The sequence below is a fragment of the Ruditapes philippinarum genome, unplaced genomic scaffold, assembly GCF_026571515.1.
Source record: "Ruditapes philippinarum isolate M1 unplaced genomic scaffold, ASM2657151v2 ctg283_1_1_1_1, whole genome shotgun sequence".
NCBI classification, from domain to species: Eukaryota; Metazoa; Mollusca; class Bivalvia; order Venerida; family Veneridae; genus Ruditapes; species Ruditapes philippinarum.
Window position 1 is genome coordinate 270,067 of NW_026855710.1, and position 14,759 is coordinate 284,825.

General features: G+C 35.0%; 1 long non-coding RNA gene across 1 annotated transcript in view; it reads left to right on the plus strand.

The window, feature by feature from the left end:
• The first annotated feature begins 1,267 nt into the window (after nt 1-1,267).
• The window catches only part of LOC132744158 (uncharacterized), a 39,218-nt gene continuing 25,726 nt past the window's right edge, over nt 1,268-14,759 (plus strand). The window contains exon 1 of the long non-coding RNA XR_009627661.1: nt 1,268-13,818. This is a non-coding gene — a long non-coding RNA (uncharacterized LOC132744158). The remainder of the gene's footprint in view (nt 13,819-14,759) is intronic.

Sequence of the window (14,759 nt, forward strand, 5' to 3'; positions counted from 1 at the left end):
TTGACATGAAACATTTTCTAGTGAATGTCTACCAAGTTTGTTCAAATAAAAGCCCTGGGGTCAAAATTGGCCCCGTCCCAGGGGGTCATAGATTTTCCCTATATGCATATAGTAAAAACTTAAAAAATCTTCTTTTAAAGAACCCAAAGAGCTAGAGCTAAGATATTTAGCATGAAACATCTTCTAATGAGTGTCTACCAAGTTTGTTCAAATAAAAGCCCTGGGGTAAAAATTGGCCCCGCCCCAGGGGGTCATTGATTTTCCCTATATGCATATAGTAAAAACTTAAAAAATCTTCTTTTAAAGAACTCAAAGAGCTAGAGCTAAGATATTTAGCATGAAACATGTTCTAATGGGTGTCTACCAAGTATGTTCAAATAAAAGCCCTGGGGTAAAAACTGGCCCGCCCCGGGGGTCATTGATTTTCCTTATATGTGTATAGCAAAAACTTAAAATCTTCTTTGAAAAAACTAGTGATGGAAATCGGATGAAATTTGTCCCAATCGATCATCGGTTCAGTCGGATGGGACATAATCGATAACTTTCGAATAATTTAGTCGCGTTAAAATGAAATAGAGAAGTAACATTTATTACCAAGGCACTTGATTATATTTAGTAACATGAACTTCATTTAGCACTTTTCAACACAGTTTTAACCTTATATAGTCATAATTTTACGAAATTGATTTTATTTTTCAATGGATGTCAAATAATACCATTCACATCACATTATATTAGTATTGTTTACATCACTTAATTATTGATCCTGTTCAACTCCAAATTGTCTCTGAGTGATTTTTTGCGATCGGCGAGGTGTTCCTAAAGGAAAATTACCGTCAGAATTAATTCCCTTTGATAATTTAACCATTTTTGACGACGTCGCAGAACAAACTTTTGTGAATCGATTATTGTCGTTTTACATAACAGTAAGTGATAATCGGCGACTTGCGACAATCGGAACATCACTAGAAAAAACCCAAATAGCTTGAGTTTAGATATTATACATGAAACATTTTTAAGTAAATATCTACAAAGTTTGTTCAAATAAAAGCCCGGGGGTCAAAACTGGCCCTGCCCCAGGGGTGTCATTGTTTTTAACTATATGTGTATAGCAAAAACTTAAAAAATCTTCTTTTATAAAACCCAATGAGCTAGAACTTAGATGTTTAGCATGAAACATCTTCTATGGGTGTCTACCAAGTCTGTTCAAATAAAAGCCCTTGGGTAAAAATTGGCCTGGGGGGGGGGGGTTTGGGGGCTATATACAGGTGAGCGACCTCAGGGCCATCATGGCCCTCTTGTTTAGCTACAGTCATAGTGATGTTGCATTTGCCATTGCCTTTGTCTTTGCCATCTGCAGTGATCTGTGAACAAATCATTTTTTAATTCTTAATAGAATGCCTTGGACATGACTACCATATTATTAAGAACAGCCATAATATGACTTTTTGTTGAAAAATTGATGAATTCTGCTTGATTTTAAGCACGACTATAAGCAGAATAATTGAGCTAATGCAGTCACGCATTTGTCGGTGTTGGTGTCGGCGTCGGCATCCCTGTGGTTAAGTTTTTGCGTACAAGCTGGTATCTCCATAACTACTGAAGAGAATGGATTCAAACTTCACACACTTGTTCCCTGTGATTATCTTACATGATTGGCACAAGTCCAATAACTGTGATTTGGTTTTTTGCATAATTCTGCCCCTTTTTGACTTAGAAATTCTTGGTTAAGTTTTTGCGTGCAAGCTGGTATCTCCATAACTACTGAAGGGAATGGATTGAAACTTCACACACTTGTTCCCTGTGATTATCTTACATGATTGGCACAAGTCCCATAACTCTGATTGCTTTTTTACATAATTATAAGAGTGTGAGAAACAGCGAATGTATGTAAAAAAATTAGATCGCGATCCACGATTCCTGGGCTTACGAATATTCAAACTCGATTTTTCACTTTGATTTGTGATTATCCGAGTACTCGGATACTCGCCCCAGCCCTATTCCAATTGGCCCCTCTTAGGGGCCGCTTAAGCTAAAAATAGAAATACCTTTAAATGTTTATTTCTACAGAACTAATGGATTGATGATCCCCAAACTTTGTCTGTAGCATTCCACCCCAAAATCGGCAACAATTTTTTAAATGTTCTGCCACCGCTAAATTGCCTATACTATATTGTTAATACTTCTTTAGAAATTTATAGTGTGTAATAACATAATATTATAAACTTACATATCTACTGTGGTTAAATTAGTGGTCTACAATATTTTGACCTGTTGACTAGTACTTTTATTGACTGCCATAAAGTTGTCTCGAACATCAAATTCCTACTGAAATAATTGATAGATGATCACCAAACTTTGTAGCATTCTTAGGTAGTTTTTTTATCAAGTTTGCTCATATTAATTTGATTAGCCCCGTTTAAGCTAAAGCTTAAATGCCCCAGGTCATGGCATTTCTTCAAATTATTGGTTAAACATATTCTATACTTAAAATTTAATATTGGGAAATATTGACATTCCAACACTGAAAAGCAGTTGTTTCTGGTCAGCGACTCAGGGCCGTCATGGCCCTCTTGTTTGAGTTATTGCCCTTTGTTAATTTTCTCGTCCTGGCCATTTCTCCTAAACTATATTGTTCACAAGGCGACACATCCAACTCGCATTTTTTTTAAGTTCTAGTTTATTCAAATAGCCAATTGTGCACTTAAAATTTGTTAAATTTAAAACAAAATTTTATTTCGTTCAAACAAATAAATTTTCGTCTAAAATGAGATAACTTCCGCCGTGCATGCGCATCAGTGTGCTTCCGTCCGCCTCGGCGATAACACGTTTTTGTAGTTGTGCGAAGCGCAATTAAATGCTATAGTTTAGATTTTCAATGCGCATAGCGTATTGTTAACTGTAATAAGTTTAAAGAAGGTTTTTTCAATTACGCGTGGCGTAATTTTACGAGTGACAATTGAGATAAAGTTGTTTTTATAACCAAATTGTGCACCGCCCGTAGGGTGGTGGGGTATTGCTACTTCAGTGTTTAACAGTTTAAATTAGATTGTGATATAAAAAATGGCGACTTTGTCGCAAGACATATATTGTGGTTGCTTGGCAACACTGATTGATTTTTAGCTTGACTTTTCGATTAAAATAAGTAGAGCTTTTGTAGTCACCCGAGCGTCGGTGTGGACGTAACTACTTATGTTGAAGTTTTTATGATATACCTCTAATATTTTCAAAGTCCATTGACATATGGCTTTGAAACTTTGCACAATTGTTCACCACCATGACCCCAACCTGTATACAGGAGGAGGTGACTGTATCAAGCATTTTGGCAGAATTATGCCCCTTTTTAGCTCACCTGTCACAAAGTGACAGGGTGAGCTTTTGTGATCGCTTTTCGTCCGGCGTCCGTCGTCATCCGTCCGTAAACTTTTGCTTTAAATGAGTCATCTCCTCATAAACCACTGAGCCAATTTCATCCAAACTTAATAGGAATGTTCCTTTGGTGGTCACCTTTAAAAATTGTTCAAAGAATTTAATTCCATGCAGAACTCTGGTTGCCATGGCAACCGAAAGAAAAATCTTTAAATATCTTCTTTTAAACAACCCTAAGAGCTAGAGCTTAGATATTTGGCATGAAACATCTTCTAGTAAGTGTCTACCAAGTTTGTTCAAATAAAAGCCCTGGGGTCAAAATTGGCCCCGCCCCGGGGGGTCATTGATTTTCCCTATATGCATATAGTAAAAACTTAAAAAATCTTCTTTTAAACAACCCTAAGAGCTAGAGCTTAGATATTTGGCATGAAACATCTTCTAGTGAGTGTCTACCAAGTTTGTTCAAATAAAAGCCCTGGGGTCAAAATTGGCCCCGCCCCGGGGGGTCATTGATTTTCCCTATATGCATATAGTAAAAACTTAAAAAATCTTCTTTTAAAGAACCCAAAGAGCTAGAGCTAAGATATTTAGCATGAAACATCTTCTAATGAGTGTCTACCAAGTTTGTTCAAATAAAAGCCCTGGGGTCAAATTGGCCCTGCCCCAGGGGGGTCATAGATTTTTCCTATATGCATATAGTAAAAACTTAAAAAATCTTCTTTTAAAGAACCCAAAGAGCTAGAGCTAAGATATTTGGCATGAAAAATCTTCTAGTGAGTGTCTACCAAGTTTGTTCAAATAAAAGCCCTGGGGTCAAAATTAGCCCCGCCCCGGGGGGTCATTGATTTTCCCTATATGCATATAGTGAAAACTTAAAAAGTCTTCTTTTAAAGAACCGTTAGAGCTAGAGCTTAAATATTTGGCATGAAACATCTTCTAGTGAATGTCTACCAAGTATGTTCAAATAAAAGCCCTGGGGTCAAAATTGGCCCCGCCCCAGGGGGTCATTGATTTTCCCTATATGCATATAGTAAAAACTTAAAAAATCTTCTTTTAAAGAACTCAAAGAGCTAGAGCTAAGATATTTAGCATGAAACATGTTCTAATGGGTGTCTACCAAGTATGTTCAAATAAAAGCCCTGGGGTCAAAACTGGCCCCGCCCCGGGGGGTCATTGATTTTCCTTATATATGTGTATAGCAAAAACTTTAAAATCTTCTTTGAAAAAACCCAAATAGCTAGAGTTTAGATATTAAGCATGAAACATCTTTGAGTAAATATCTACAAAGTTTGTTCAAATAAAAGCCTGGGGGTCAAAACTGGCCCTGCCCCAGGGGTGTCATTGTTTTTAACTATATGTGTATAGTAAAAACTTAAAAAATCTTCTTTTAAAAAACCCAATGAGCTAGAACTTAGATGTTTAGCATGAAACATAGAGCATATAGCGTTGCACTTGTCCGTCCGTCTGTCCGTCCGCACTACCGAAAAGGGATAGGGGGCCATCTAACTGTAAACAGAACAAAAGAGAACATTATAGAGTTCATTCCGTAACAATAGAGTAAGGGGCCATTGGCCCTCTATTAAACAATAGAAAATAACAAAAGAAATGGCCCCTTATTCCATTTCGGCTGGACGTCAGTCCGTCTGTCCGTACGTCCCAAAATCTTGTGAACGCAACTCCTCTTAAACCGGATGGCAGATTTTGCTTAAACTTCCAGGGATGAACAACCTTAATGTGTAGATGGTAGTAAAGGAAGGAATTTTTGCTGCGACCAAATTTAACAGAATTATGGCCCTTTGTTGATTTTTATGCCACCGCAGCATCTGCGATGCGGTGGCATATAGCGATTCACCTGTGTGTGTGTGTTTGTTTGTGTGTGTGTGTGTGTTATATAGATTATATAGTGAACTTAAAAAATCTTCTTGTGAAAAACCACTTGTCCAATTTCAACCAAACTTAGCAGGATTGATCCTTGGGTGAAGGGCTTCCAAAGTTGTTCAAAGAATTTAATTCCATTCAGAAATCTGGTTGCCATGGCAACCAAAAGGAATTATAAGAATAAATTTAAAAAATCTTCTTGTAAAGACCCAAAAGGCCTAAAGCTTAGATATTTTGCATTAGACATTGTCTGGTAGACCTCTACCAAGATTGTTCAAATTATAGCCCTGGGGTCAAAATTGGCCCCGCCCCGGGGGTCATTGATTTACACTATATGTACATTTAGTAAAAACTTAAAATACCTTCTTGTAAAGACCCATAGGCCTAGAGCTTAGATATCTTGCATAAGGCATTGTCTGGTAGACTCTTACCAAGATTGTTCAAATTATAGCCCTGGGGTCAAAATCAGCCCCGCCCAGGGGGTCATTGATTTTCACTATATGTACATATAGTAAAACTTAAAATACCTTCTCGTAAAGACCCAAAAGGCCTAGAGCTTTGATATTTTGCATAAGGCATTGTCTGCTAGACCTCTACCCAGATTGTTCAAATTATAGTCCTGGGGTCAAAATCGGCCCTGCCCTGGGGGTCATTGATTTACACTATATGTACATATAGTAAAAACTTAAAATACCTTCTTGTAAAGACCCAAAAGGCCTAGAGCTTAGATATCTTGCATAAGGCATTGTCTGCTAGACCTCTACCCAGATTGTTCAAATTATAGTCCTGGGGTCAAAACCGGCCCTGCCATTGGGGTCATTGATTTTCCTCATTTTTACAGTAAAAACTTATAGTAAAAACTTTAAAAAAATTCTTCTAGCAATTGACAAATGCTAGAGGTTAGATATTTTGCATGAAACATTGTGAAGTGAACCTCTAGCAAGATTGTTCAAATAATAGCCCTGGGATCAAAATTGCCCCCGCCCCGGGGTCATTGATTTTCAATATATACATATAGTAAAAAATCAAAAAATCTAATTGTCTGAAGGTACAAGGCTTAGAGCTTTAATATTTGTTAAATTATATCATCTATAGGTACTCTACCAAAGTTGTTCAAATTAAATTGCCTCTAGTGTCAAAATTAAAAGTGAACTTTGATATCAGCTGACCTAGATTTTGACAAAGTGTATTACATGTTGTCCTTTGATGCAATCATGAAATTTAGGCTGTGTGAAATAGGACCTTCACCACCAAATTCACTAGACTCAAGTGCATTGATATATTCCTACTCTGATCTTTTATTGAGTTAACAATAGATTTAACCACTAATCTGATACTAAGAATTAGATAGGTCACTCGGGGATCTATGCATTATGACAATCTTCAATTGTATAGAAACAAAAAAAATCTGTTCCTACACTACTATTTAGTGTTGTATTAATGCGGTGGCATAGCATTTTTAGCTCGACTATTCAAAGAATATGAGAGCTATTGTAGTCGCCCCGGCGTCGGCGTCGGCGTCAGTGTCAGCGTCGGCATCTGCGTTGGTTAAAGTTTTTTGTAAAGTCAAATATCTCAATTATTACTTGAGATATTTAATTGAAACTTACAATACTTATTTATAGTAACAAGGTACATCAGATTGACAAGTTGGATAACTCTGCCTACAATATTGACAGAATTATGCCCCTTTTTAACTTAAAAAATTTTGGTTAAAGTTTTTTGTAAAGTCAAATATCTCAATTATTGCTTGAGATATTCAATTGAAACTTACAATACTTATTTATAGTAACAAGGTACATCAGATTGACAAGTTGGATAACTCTGCCTACAATATTGACAGAATTATGCCCCTTTTTAACTTAGAAATTTTGGTTAAAGTATTTTGTAAAGTCAAATATCTCAATTATTGCTTGAGATATTCAATTGAAACTTACCATACTTATTTATAGTAACAAGGTACATCAGATTGACAAGTTGGATAACTCTGCCTACAATATTGACAGAATTATGCCCCTTTGGAACTTAGAAATTTTGGTTAAAGTTTTTTTGTAAAGTCAAATATCTCAATTATTGCTTGAGATATTCAATTGAAATTTTAAAATACTTTTTTATAATAACAATGTACATCAGTTTGCAAAATTGCATAACTCTGCCTGCAATATTTGCAGAATTATTAACTTAGAAATTTGGGTTAAAGGTTAAAGGTCTCTAAAGATATTTACTTGAAACTTTACACATGCACTAAGGGTCATAATTGGAGGGTCATAATTGTATGTCATTGACCAAGTTCCATAACTCTATCTTGCATAAAGGCTGATTCATATCCCCTTTTCTACTTAGTCTCTTGGTTAATGTTTACATGCAAGTTTTACATATCTCAATAACTATTAAAGATATTTATTTAAAACTTCACATATGCATTCAGGGTCATAATTGTAGGTCACTGACAAAGATCCATAATTCTATCTTGCATTTAGGCTGATTTTTCTCCCCTTTTTAGTCCCCTACCGGTTTACCGGAGGGGACTTTAGGTTTACCCTCCGTCCGTCTGTCAGTCCGTCTGTCAGTCCGTCCGTCCACAAAACTGGATCCCGCGATAACTTGAAAAGTACTGAAAATATTTTTATGAAACTTGGTATATGGATAGATGGCAGTATGGAGATTATGCACGTCTTTTTCTTTTCTTCCTATGTTGAAAATTCTGGTTGCTATGGCAACAAATAGGCTGAAAATATGGCAAATTTTACACATAAACTGAATCCAGTGATAACGCAAAAAGAACTGGAAATATTTTTATGAAACTTGACATATGGGTAGATGGCAGTCTTGAGATAATGCACATCTTTTTCTTTTCTTCCTATGTTGAAAATTCTGGTTGCTATGGCAACAAATATGCTGAAAATATGGCAAATTTTACACATAAACTGGATCCAGTGATAACGCAAAAAGTACTGGAAATATTTTTATGAAACTTGACATATGGGTAGATGGCAGTCTTGAGATTATGCACGTCTTTTTCTTTTCTTCCTATGTTGAAAATTCTGGTTGCTATGGCAACACATAGACTGAAAATTTGGCAAATTTTACACATAAACTGAATCCAGTGATAACTCAAAAAGTACTGGAAATATTTTTATGAAACTTGACATATGGGTAGATAGCAGTCTTGAGATTATGCATGTCTTATCTGTTCTTCCTATTTTGATAAAATATCAGTTGCCTTGGCAACAAATAGGCTTAAAACATGGCAAATATAACAATATTTGTGATTAGTCAAAAAGAGCTGAAAATTTTTATGAAATTGCATCTTTAATTCAAGAGTTATCTCCTCTTTAAGAATTTTGCTTTTAAAATGTTATATTTTGGTAACAGGGATGTTTCAAATATTAACTTTAGAGTGTCCTCAGTCCATCTGTCTGTCTGTCTGTTCATAAAAACTGTTTCCTGTGATCACTTTTAAAGAACTTTTCAACAAATTTACTTAAAATAGAGAAAAATTGAAACATTAGTGAATGGCCAATGGCCCTTCAGAATGTTGATGGGGTTCTAACCAGTAGGGGACTTATGGATTGCTTGCAATACTATGATAATTGCTTGTTCAACTTAGAAATTCATGGTAAAGTTTTGCTTGTAAGCTGTTATATCAATATCTACTGAAGGGTTTGTGCCTTTTTTGGGACAATTTTATGCATTCATAATAATAAAGCACTGATTTACTTGATAAAACATCTTAATAACAAGCCTTTGTACCTTTTCTGTCAAATTTATGTATTCATAGGTAATTAGTATTATTATACTCAATAAAACACCCTTGTGACATTACCTTCCGAATAGTCAAGCCAATACTGTATAATTAGACTGTCTCTAAGGCCTATAACATGAATTTATAAAAAAAATTAGCCCTTTTGTGAACTTAAAAAATTTAACATTATCAAGGCTCTTTTACTATCAAGCACTTAGAATAGTCGAGCGTGCTGTCCTACCATTTTTAGCTCGACTATTCGCAGAATAATCGAGCTAATGCAGTCACCCATTTGTCGGCGTCGGCGTCCCTGTGGTTAAGTTTTTGTATGTAAGCTGGTATCTCTATAACTACTGAAGGGAATGGATTGAAACTTCACACACTTGTTCTCTGTGATTATCTAAGATGATTGGCACAAGTCCCATAACTCTGATTTGCTTTTTTTCATAATTATGCCCCTTTTTCGACTTAGAAATTCTTGGTTAAGTTTTTGTGTGTAAGCTGGTATCTCCTTAACTACTGAAGGGAATGGATTGAAACTTCACACACTTGTTCTCTGTGATTATCTAAGATGATTGGCACAAGTCCCATAACTCTGATTTGCTTTTTTTCATAATTATGCCCCTTTTTCGACTTAGAAATTCTTGGTTAAGTTTTTGTATGTAAGCTGGTATCTCCTTAACTACTGAAGGGAATTGATTGAAACTTCACACACTTGTTCTCTGTGATTATATAAGATGATTAGCACAAGTCCCATAACTCTGATTTGCTTTTTTACATAATTGTGCCCCTTTTTCGACTTAGAAATTCTTGGTTAAGTTTTTGCGTGTAAATTAGCTGGTATCTCCATAACTACTGAAGGGAATGGATTGAAACTTCACACACTTGTTCTCTGTGATTATCTAAGATAATTGGCACAAGTCCCATAACTCTGATTTGCTTTTTTACATAATTATGCCCCTTTTTCGACTTAGAAATTCTTGGTTAAGTTTTTGCATGTAAGCTGGTATCTCCATAACTACTGAAGGGAATTGAATGAAACTTCACACACTTGTTCTCTGTGATTATCTAAGATGATTGGCACAAGTCCCATAACTCTAATTTGCTTTTTAACATAATTATGCCCCTTTTTCGACTTAGAAATTCTTGTATAAGTTTTTGCGTGTAAGCTGGTATCTCCATTACTACTAGAGGGAATGGATTGAAACTTCACACACTTGGTCTCTATGATTATCTAAGATGATTGGTACAAGTCCCATTACTCTGATTTGCTTTTTTGCATAATTATGCCCCTTTTTCGACTCATGAATTCTTGGTTAAGTTTTTGCATGTAAGCTTGTATCTCCATAACTACTGAAGGGAATGTATTGAAACTTGAAGAGTTTGTACCTTTTCGGACAATTTTATGTATTCATATAGGTAAGCATTATTATACTCAATGAAACACCCTTGTGACAAATTTTCGAATAGTCGAGCGTTACTGTCCTCCGACAGTTCTTGTTCTCAAATGCAATCTTGTTTCACTATATACCATATAAATGTTGTCAGTGGGGGCATTTGTGTCCTTTGGACACAGTTCTAGTTTAAACTACATTTGATTTGAATTTGTGACAAGCAATATTGATGTTTTAATTTTTGTTTCTTTTATTGTATCATTTATTTGGCTATATTGTACAGTACTTTTGAATGTGTCAATGTGCATGAAAAAAGTGCTTAAGAAGTTTGGTATATAATAATAATATACTATACCTGTACCTATACTTTTGACTGACTACCTTCAAGTATTTATCTTGACATCCCTAAAATTGATAATGGACAGTTCCAAAAATGGAAGTTGGACAAGTCCATTTAAGAAATTCAGGAGTTATATTCAGCATCTAAATGATAATGGTGTGCTTATGGGACATTGGTACTCAGTACCATAGCTATATTGTGGCACATACTACATGTTTGTATTTTCAACATTATTTTGTTCAAATATGAAATTAGGAGGGTTACGAGTAATTTTCTACCAAAAGTTCTACTTAATGAAGGATTTTGCTTCTCTGAGCCACCACCTACCCCAATTTTACTGCCATATTTTTTTTTAATGAATGACAAAATAACAAGTAAGAAATTGAGCATATTAGATTTTATCTAATATTCATTTAGAAGAGTTGAGCAAGGAGAGAAAGCCCCCTTGAAAACTTACCGGTAGATCATCATCATTTCATTATTTATTCATAACAATGTTTTTTACTGGCAGCGGGTATAGGTTTAAATGTTTCAACCAATATGTTTAAGTATTCATTTTGAAGCTGAAGATACGATGTGGAGTATTAACAAAAACATCGTGACACTTGAGAAGTCACGTCTTTTGTGACCAAGTAATAATATATTTTAAAATTTTTTAATGCTTCACGTTTTTAATGAAAAATAAATTTTAATCTTTGACTTCCACAAGCGTTTTGCGATAGTATTAATGAATTTAATCACGCTATATTTGGTTACGGTACAGTCTTGTGCGGTTTTCAGGTCTGTGTTCTTGAAGGAAACGGACATGCTTGTGCCAGTGACTTATAACTTGATAAGCAGCGGAACACTGATGTAACTAATAGTTGATACATCTGTTGAGCTACAACACTCTGCTGTTGAATGCTTCAAATTTTAAATTTTATAAAATTTGTCCAAGATTATGGTAAGAGATCAGCTATTATATTGGGCTTCTCATATTTTTGTCTCCCCAGGATTTGTTTACAAGTTTTAATGAATCATCATGGAACAGCTGGCCTTTGCATGCTAAATGTTTTTTTAGGCAGAAAAAAACATAAATTGAAGAGAGAGAATCTTTTGCAAACAATTTTAACGCCCTCCTAAAAAAAATGAAATAAAATAAGAATGAATAACAAGGAATGATTTGAAATTGACAACACTTTGTAAAAAGTTTGTTTACATAACTTTTTTGTTTACACTCTTGACCTGAAGCTTAATATAAATTACTAAATACAATCATATATAATAAGGCTGATTTACTACATTTATATACAATGCAATATCAATAATCAATGGTGCACATCCGTCAGTACATCCCGAAATCTTGTGAACGCAGGTCCTCTTAAACTGGATGGCAGATTTTGCTTAAACTTACAGGGATGAACAACCTTAATGTGTAGATGGTAGTAAAGGAGGGAATTTTCACTGCGACCAAATTTAACAGAATTATGGCCCTTTGTTGATTTTTTCACTATATACTATGGAAAAATTTTGTGAACGCAACTTCTCTTAAACCGGATGGCAGATTTTGCTTAAACTTACAGGGAAGAACAACCTTAATGTGTAGATGGTAGTAAAGGAAGGAATTTTTGCTGCGATCAAATTTAACAGAATTATGGCCATTTGTTGATTTTCACTATATACCATATAGAAATTTTGTGAACACAACTCCTCTTAAACCGGATGGCAGATTTAGCTTAAACTTCCAGGGATGAACAACCTTAATGTGTAGATGGTAGTAAAGGAAGGAATTTTTGCTGCGACCAAATTTAACAGAATTATGGCCCTTTGTTGATTTTTCACTATATACTATGTAGAAATTTTGTGAACGCAACTCCTCTTTAACCGGATGGCAGATTTTGCTTAAACTTCCAGGGATGAACAACCTTAATGTGTAGACGGTAGTAAAGGAAGGAAGTTTTGCTGCGACCAAATTTTACAGAATTATGGCCCTTTGTTGATTTTTAGTTTTCAACTTGTGGCACATACTGTCTAAAAAATATTTGACCTAGAGTCATATTGAGATTGACAGAACAGTGGCGTGTGGGGGCATCCGTGTCCTATGGACACATTTCTAGTTTTATGATTATTTCTAATAACTTACTGGGCACCATACACACAAAATTATGTATATCTTTGTCAATAAGACTTATCTGATATCGATTCAAAAAAGTGAAAATCCAAATTTGGTCAAGAAACCCCATTTTTTGCATTCCATGACACATATGAATAAGTAATCATACCTCAAATCTGTGACTGTGATTTACAATGAAATTCTACCTTCAGTGTATTAAAAAGGTTTTTAATTTCCTGTTATTTAATTTGTGTTTATGCTTTAAAGCAGTCAATTGACCGTGAATTTTCTTTTCATGTTTTAATTTCCTTGAAATCATTTTTCTAATCTGAAGGCATGCTACTTTAATATGATGATGCATTAATTACATTCCATTGAAATGTTTAAAGATACAAAATATCTCATGACATGTTCATTTTACATTACACCTTTAATGCAGCAAACTTAAAAAGTCTTATGCAATCGTACCTATATTACATAGGAATGTATGTAATATTTTTCTTGTTTACCTATATAAATTAAAAAATCAATAATAAACACTTTTTTCTTTCCAAATGGGACATGAGAGATACATAAATATTTAGTTAAAAGAAAAAAAGAAAGACAAAAAAAAGTTTACCCTTTTGGGGATTGAACCAACGGCCCTCATTTTCAATGTAGTTAACAGTAGTTCTAGCCTATTTGAATACTCTTCAAAGCGGAGGTAATGCATTAGGATGGTAATACCTTAACGGAATGTTAAAGCCAATTTGTGTCGACGAAAACGTCACATTTGTGTTCTAGACATTTCAGTGAAGAGTCATTTGTTCATCCACCAAGTATAATGAACTCAGTTGGTTTGACTTTGAAACTTCAGCTAGTAAAAGGTGCTGTTCCTACAATTTTCCCTGAAATTGAAGCGTTTAAAGACAGCAACAAACCTTCATCAGTAAGCCACCTTGGGCCACCAAAGAGGAAAAGGACATCCTATGGAGGCTTTGAGAAAAGGAATAGAAAATCGGTAAGATCTTAGTATTTGTACAAGTTCCAAAATTACTGTAATCTGTTGCAAATAATTATTAGGCTGCAGTATACTTATTAAATAGTTTTTGTATACTCAGTACTGTGTTATTAGTCTCAATATTTTGACTGCAAGACTGACCGATTTTAGAAACTGATATTAGAAAGATGTCGATCGAAGGGGATCATAATCTACATAATTACTCATTTTTTTGGGCTTTTTTGGTATGCTAAATGAATGGGACGGAGGCATCCCTGGAGTCTTGGAAGCTCCCAAGCTTTTATTTTTAGAAAGGTGAGGAAATGAGCTGAGGCTGTTTTTTCGTGTGTCAAATCCTGCTAGGTTGGTAAAATAAATGTTGATCGTGTTTAATTCAACTGCTTTGTTGTGGGAAATTCAGACAATTTTAACTGCCAGTGCTTGCCTAGGCATTAAATGTATGATCACTTTCATAAATCCCACCCAAACCATTTAGCCCCCAAATTTGAGCTGCAAAGAAGTTAAATTTCAGAAAGGGCTCAGTGGGCCACTCAAGAGATTGTTCTCTTGCAGGATTACAGAAGGTTGGGTAAGGGTTATTAATGACCCCTACCCTACAGCTTGATAATGCTAATAAAATAATTGTTTTTTATTGAAAAATAATGCAAAACATTGTTTCTCCCTCAGAAAATAAATGAAATGGGTATTTTGACGTCTTGTCTGTGATATGCAGGATTCATAACCTCAGATCCCCTTTCAAAATTCCATTTTATTTATTTCCACCCATTGTTTTCTTGTTTAGGGCACAAGCATTCTTTTACTTGGGGACCATACCTGCTTTTCATGGAATGGCACTACTGTGTTGCATTGAAGGTTCCATGATGACCACCGTTTGAACACATCTGCGGATGTTTCTAATTTCACCATTTTCGCGTTAAATGTTGAATTCTCCTTAAGCCGGT